The 7500-nt window shown below is 40.0% G+C and overlaps 1 protein-coding gene across 2 annotated transcripts in view; it reads right to left on the bottom strand.

The window, feature by feature from the left end:
- The window catches only part of nfatc2ip (nuclear factor of activated T cells 2 interacting protein), a 22121-nt gene that overhangs the window by 3574 nt on the left and 11047 nt on the right, over nt 1-7500 (bottom strand). The gene's annotated exons all lie outside the window — the stretch shown is intronic.

Here is a 7500-nt window from a genome sequence, read left to right as displayed (position 1 = left end):
TATGATCCAAGAATGATTTCATACGAGTTATTTTTTAACATTTATTTTAACTAATGACATAGAAAACATCCCGAATTCTATCCACATATCGTAATGCAAGAAGTTATTTCCAGTCGTAGCCGAACACAGTGAGATGCAAGCGTTCCAATCCACTTAGATATGTTATTACGCTACTCTCACGTCCTTAAAGTGGCAGGCAGTCAATTAGACTTACACACCACCAATGTAATAACATTAAAGAAAAGTGTAGTCTAATAGTTTAAATCAATATGAAATTACTAGATACTTAGTTGGCTATTAGTAATTATGCAAGTCACAGAATATGAATTATTAAAAAGATATGAACTTAATATGAATTACAACATATATGAATGTATTGAAACCAGGGTTTCCGTTGTCCGGTAATTACCGGACATTGGCCGGAAAAAAAATGAAATGTCCGACAAAATTAAATCTCTCCGGTCAAATTGTCCGATTGAAATTTGCTAATAATCCCGTCCCCTAACGCAATCTGATTTTGAGAATAAGCCTTAATATGTAAGCCTATATTATACGTCCTCTGGCTATGTTTTTAAATGAACAGGCTCTACCGTTTGAAGAGAAAGCTATTAACCCTTAGAACCCTAAGCTGTTTTTAGGGCATTTTCACTACCTTTATTCATAAGGATTTATTCTGGTCATTGTAAGTGCCACACACATATATTATATATTGTTTTTTTCAGGAGAGTTTAGGCTATTCAGATCTGCCATCATTTCATGTATTAATACTAGCATTGATTTTATTTTGATTTTTAAAGAATTAAAATATAAAAAGTGTATTATAAAAATGCTTATATTTCGACATGTATCTCACCACAGCAAGCTCACAGCTCTACATGCATTTCATGTGTGTGTAGGGCAGACTGTCCTGAATCGGGCAATATAATTGCCATGTTGGAGGGATACTCTGGGGCTGAGCAATTGACAGAAATATTTGCTGTGTGATTTACGGAAATAAATGCCATTTTTTATTTAGTGATGAAAAATGACCTTTCTGCGCTCCATATCTGTGACACGAACTGATCTGACCTGACTTGACCCGAGGTTGCATGTTAGCCTGCGTGCCTGTGTGTATGCAGTCATAATAATTCTCAACTCTTTACTGCATTGCCATGAACAAAGTAAAGGCAAAAAAGGTGTTTATTTGTTGAACAAATTGGGATGCAATGTGAGCCTTGAATTGGATGCCATGCAGGAATTTGCTAGGATCACAAAACCGGAATATGAACATGCTTTGCCATAGAGAAACACATGATAGCATTGGATTATAAACATGCTTTGCCACAAGAACAGACAAAAACGTGGGGTAAGTCCAGCTATATGAAGTTATTATTTTGCTGTCACTTCGTCTGTTTTATAACCCAGAAGGATGTACTTGGTATCAAATGATAGCTCTGAGTCTCCTCTTTCATCTGACATGCGTGGCATATCTATGCGATCACGGGTCCGCGAGTAATTCAAACCAGAGTAATGAGTGTGCAGCGTTGGTTTGTGTACATGACTTATTATTTTGCAGTCACTTCGTCTGGTTTTATAAGCCAGAAGGATCGATAAACATGGTACCAATGGATAGCCCTGTGCCCCCTCTTTCATCTGATATACTTGCCATATCGATGCGATCACGGGTTCGCGAGTAATTCAAACTAGAGTAATGTGTGTGCAGGTGAACGCAGAGAAGTATAGACTGTAAATATGATGCAATTTGATTTAATTTCATGATTTTTTTTAATTTTCATACTTGATCGTACAGACAAGTGTGTAGTCTCGTTGGAAAGCCCCACTTCTGCTCTGTCGTGCAATAAAGATTTCATCTCGCTGCGATGAACCATTCCGGAGCAATGTAACAGAGAAGAAAGGGTGTGTTTTTTGACGCACTTTGCGTCAATCGGGTTCTAAGGGTTAAACAACACGCATAGCCTATGCTGCATTTGAAATAGGAAGTGCACGCTTATAACGTCCATGTTAATGGACGTAAATGAGTGAAACGGTTCAAACATGGCCAGGCCCAGGTAGACTAGGCTTAAAAGTTTTTTCAGAGGCCAGATGCGATGGATGATGATAAATTGGTAACGTCTGAAGCCTCAGATGTCCGGTAGAAAAAGTAGAAGTGTCGGGCGTATCTGTCGGAATCATTGGAATCATTGGACATTGGAAGTGGAGTTGCGGGGGGTGCGGCCGCTCCAAGACACTGTCATTCTCCGTGTACACTGGACATGCAAAGTGTTCTTTACCCAAAGCATACAGTAGGCCTATGCGTTCTCTGTCTATGATCTGCAGGGTTAGAGCCTCCTCGACGAGGCGATTATGGTCCGCGGATAATTTCTGGCACAATTAAACGGTATCATTGAACCGCGGCCAAAAGAAAAAGAAACTAAACATTTCCCAGAATAGGAAACATCTTAATGTATTGTTATCAAATAAAGAGGCATAGCATTAGGGGGTAGTGGTGTGAGCGCTCATTCTTGTGTGTGCGCATCTGTGTAAGTTAAACAGTCACCACTGGAGATAACGTGGGTAGCAGCAACAAACAACGTAGCCTTTTTAAAACAACGAACGAAGCGGACTCTTGCTGTCCATGAAAAGATACTGGCTAGATGTTTAAGTTAGGCTAATGTTGCATTCTATACAGCCTGATTATGTCATTCTTTAAGCTACATAGCCTGTCTCCAGTGGGATAATAGGATATTTGACCGGCATATCATCAAAATGTCCGGAAAACGAAACCTCTGCCGGTCACTTTGACCGGCACCATTTTTTTCTAGCGGAAACTCTGATTGAAACATATGACATTATGCCATCTCTTTAGGGGGCTGCCTTTTTTGGACAGTTCTACGAAAGGTTATACTGCTTTGTGAATTACCCCAGTCAAAGTATTTACACAAATAAAGTAGGCCTACTTTGATTTTCTGTAACCCTTACTATTTACCTTTACTTATCCTTTTCAATAAGCATCAAGATGATCAGTGTAATTTTGGTCTTACTAACCTTAATCACCCTAATCTGGCAACTATTTTTGCAATTTTCACTTCCTCTCGCAATTTCTTCGCAACAAACAGCTAAAAACACAGCAACTTCCATCGCAATTTTTTTAGAAAAGTTGTCGCGAAATTAGGGCTGGGCGATATAAACGGTATAAGCGGTATGCGATAAAAATGTGGCCAACGATAGAGATTTTTGTTATACCGGCATATTGCGATAGGTCATTATGTCATCAAATTGCAACACGCTTGGCCTGCCGGGACCGGCAGCAACCACGAGGAGGCCACAGGTGTGGAAAAATGGCAGCGAGCGGTGAAGGTATTGTAACGATTTGATAGCGACACAGTTGTCCAATCAAAAGGTTTAGCTGAGAACGAGAGCAGGGACACAGACCCAGAACACAATACACACGGAGCAGGTCAAGTACACACACACGCTACACATACAGGGGTGGACGCAGCCCCCCACACAAAAAGGATCACACACGAGGGAGAACTAAAAGGGAAACATGTCACGATAAAGACACTAACTTTAGACTTATAACTTAGGAGAAATACAGACATAAACCCCCAAACAGGGTAGGAATTTCACGGCGGCCACGTCGTTGCCTCTTGCGTTGGCCGTGAGGCCCCTTTGAAAATCAGAGGTTTACAGGCCACGGTGGCCTTGGTGCCCCCTTCTTTCAATATTCTGCTTTGCGTCCTACTAATAGCGATTTTTATTTAGCCTGTGTGGCCTGTCAAAATAATCTAAGCATTCACAGCGCAAATTAATTGAGTATTTTACGCAGTGGAGAAAGTGACAGCGCAAGAAAGAAAGTGCGTCCAAATTCCATTCATCTCAGTTGAACTACTCGCGAAGTAGCCTATTCATCACACAGACATCACAAGTATCAAATGAAAGAGCTTTTTCTCAGCTTTTAAACGATGTTACCCGATAATTGCTTAGTTGAACGGTTCGCGAGAAATGTAAATAATATCATTCAATTTAATCATACATTCTACTGAAGGTTTTGCGTCCCATGATCTCCCAACCCATTCATCTCGGATACTTCACGAACCCTTCTTTTAACACACGACAAACCTCATATCAAAATAAACAGCAGACCTTACCGAACACAAAGGTGTAAAGCAGTCCCCAGTTAGCCGTTCCAGAGTAATCCAGTTTTGAATTTGCAGTAAATTTCGACATGCATGGATGTCTCCAAATTTGGGCTTTAAGTTTTACAATGTGTTTAAATTGTTCCACATGATTTCATAACGGGCAAAATACAAAATAAATGTTACAAAAATCGCCTAGATATTGGTAAATCAGAGGACAGCTGACTGTTTGTGAAAGTAGCCTTAGCCTAATGATCACAAAATGCTAAGCATGCATCTAGGCTATTTGAGTTTCTTAAAGCTGAGCTGTGGTTAAATTGTTCAATACATGATTTTATAACAGGCCAAATATAAAATAAATGTTATAGCCTAGATATCTGTAAATATTAGATGATCAGATGATTTACAGTTCTATGTAATATGTCATGTTTCATGTTTTTGTAATGTTTCATACAGTGATGTCTACTGCAGTGAATAGGCTAAATAAAACTTTGATCATTTTTATAGCCAATAAATGTTTAAATAAGTAACAATCTTGACTATTTTATGCAAGAACCTGCTAGACCTATATTGAAATTCACACACCAAATTATACCGCAATATATACCGTTTACCGTATGTCCCAAATTATACCGCAATATGAATTTTAGGCCATATCGCCCACCCCTACTACATCATGACAGTAAAATAGACCATCCTTAGTCAATGTACTGCAGCAATTCCTCTCTCAACCTGTAGAAAATGCTGTGAACATCTGATTATGCATGAAAAAAAATACCGTCATATACCGTGAAATCGTAAGAATTTTGAAAAATACCGTGATATACATTTTTGGTCATACCGCCCAGCACTACGCGAAATCAGGCATTTTAGATAGCAAAAATCTAAAAATCCTCGCGAAATCCTGGAGGGACTGACATATACACATATACACACACACACACACACACACACACACACATACACACACACAAACATACACAAACACACACAAACATATAAACACAAACACACACACACATATTACAAAAAACCCCAACGTGCAACTGTAATTAATCAACTGCGCACACACACACATTAGGGTTGGGTATCGTTCAAATTTTATCAATTTTTATTAATTTTATCAAAGGTTCAGATGCTACTTATCCGGTTTCTATTGAGTCCTCATTTCTAGTCCAAAATGTCAAAGAAAATGCTGTAAGTCATAACTGAACATTTGAAAAGAAAGTATTTATTTAGAAGTATTGATCTTCAGACATGTGCATTAAAATACTAAGGCCTAGAATATAGATCAATCAAGAGCTGCTAATTACAATACTAAGGCCTTAACAATACATACAGATAAATCAAGAGCTGCTAATTACAATAGTAAGGCCTTAACAATACATACAGATCAATCAAGAGCTGCTAATTAAAATAACTGCTAGGCCTTGATGTTTCAGAGTGTGTCAAAATGACAAACTTGTGCATTTGTACTTGCCCTTGTGTGCGCATGTGTGTGTGTGTTAGGGCTGTTGGAATGATTTTCGGTAGTCGAATATAAATTGAATATTTAAAAAAATCGATACTAATCGAAAGTTGAAAAATACTTATCAAATATGTTTTTTTATGCGCTGGTTAACTAGCGAATCTGTGAAAACTAAATGCTTTTGTCACGTCTGATGAAATCTAGAAATGGCTGAAGGCACTGGACCCACAGAGATCACCACTCCTGACCATTTAAAAAGCGATGTGTGGAAAGTTTTTGGATTTCCATCAGAAAACCAAAAAAAAAAAAAAAACAAGTAAAGATGTTGTAAACTGCAGAGTATGTAAGGCCCAAATGAGATATCACTCGACAACAAGCAGTCTGAGACCACACCTGATAACGCTACACCCTGGCAAGCTAGGCGAACAGTCCCAGTGTGCACCTGGTAACGCTACACCCTGGCAAGCTAGGCGAACAGTCCCAGGGCGAGGAACCACAGCTAGAGCAGGCAAGAATTAGCCTAGCGGGTTTTTGCCTCGCTCCTCTATGTCACTTGTCTGACAGGCTAATTTGCGGCATGACTGATCATGGAACCTCGGGCCAATAGAAAAACAGAAAACAAACTTTTCACCAATCAGGAAATACTTGCTAATTTGCAGTCATCAAACATAGAGGCATAAAATGAAGTGGTCGTGGTATGAGCGCTCATTTAGTGTGTGTGGTAGTGGTCGTGGTATGAGCTCATTTAGTGTGTGTGGTCTTGGTATGAGCTCATTTAGTGCGTGGGGTAGTGGTATGAGCTCATTTAGTGTGTGTGGTAGTGGTCGTGGTGTGAGCTCATTTAGTATGTGTGGTAGTGGTAGTGGTATGAGCTAATTTAGTGTGTGTGGTAGTGGTCGTGGTGTGAGAGCTCATTTAGTGTGTGTGGTAGTGGAAGTGGTATGAGCTCATTTAGTGTGTGTGTGGTAGTGGTATGAGCTCATTTAGTGTGTGTGGTCGTGGTGTGAGAGCTCATTTAGTGTGTGTGGTAGTGGTATGAGCTGATTTAGTGTGTGTGGTAGTGGTGAGAGCTCATTTAGTGTGTGTGGTAGTGGTATGAGCTCATTTAGTGTGTGTGGTATGAGCTCATTTAGTGTGTGTGGTAGTGAGTGTGGTATGAGCTTATTTAGTGTGTGTGGTAGTGTGTGTGGTATGAGCTCATTCAGTGTGTGTGGTAGTGGTCATGGTGTGAGCTCATTTAGTGTGTGTGGTAGTGGTCGTGGTATAGCTCATTTAGTGTGTGTGGTAGCGGTCGTGGTATGAGCTCATTTAGTGTGTGTGGTAGTGGTCGTGGTATGAGCTCATTTAGTGTGTGTGGTCTTGGTATGAGCTCATTTAGTGTGTGTGGTCTTGGTATGAGCTCATTTAGCGTGTGTGGTCTTGGTATGAGCTCATTTAGCGTGTGTGGTCGTGGTATGAGCTCATTTAGTGTGTGTGGTAGTGGTCGTGGTATGAGCTCATTTAGTGTGTGTGGTAGCGGTCGTGGTATGAGCTCATTTAGTGTGTGTGGTAGTGGTCGTGGTATGAGCTCATTTAGCGTGTGTGGTCTTGGTATGAGCTCATTTAGCGTGTGTGGTCGTGGTATGAGCTCATTTAGTGTGTGTGGTCTTGGTATGAGCTCATTTAGTGTGTGTGGTAGTAGTCGTGGTATGAGCTCATTTAGTGTGTGTGGTAGTAGTCGTGGTATGAGCTCATTTAGTGTGTCTGCGCAAAAGAAACTGAAACCATTCGAGTTTCACAGATGTCGTTGGTAGAGTTTTTGGTCGAGTTTTTGTCATAACAATGTGCTGATGGTGGCATTGGCAATAAGCATAAGCCCATTTATACAGTGTTTAGATACATAGTAAATATTAATAATAGGCAACATTTCAGCAT

This window comes from Alosa pseudoharengus, unplaced genomic scaffold (assembly GCF_046254945.1).
Source record: "Alosa pseudoharengus isolate Yale_2024_CS ecotype anadromous, Long Island Sound unplaced genomic scaffold, YU_APseudo_1.1 YU_APseudo_1.1_scf_21, whole genome shotgun sequence".
NCBI classification, from domain to species: domain Eukaryota; kingdom Metazoa; phylum Chordata; class Actinopteri; order Clupeiformes; family Clupeidae; genus Alosa; species Alosa pseudoharengus.
Note: the sequence above shows the minus strand (reverse complement) of the source record. Positions and strands in the feature narration are given on the sequence as shown.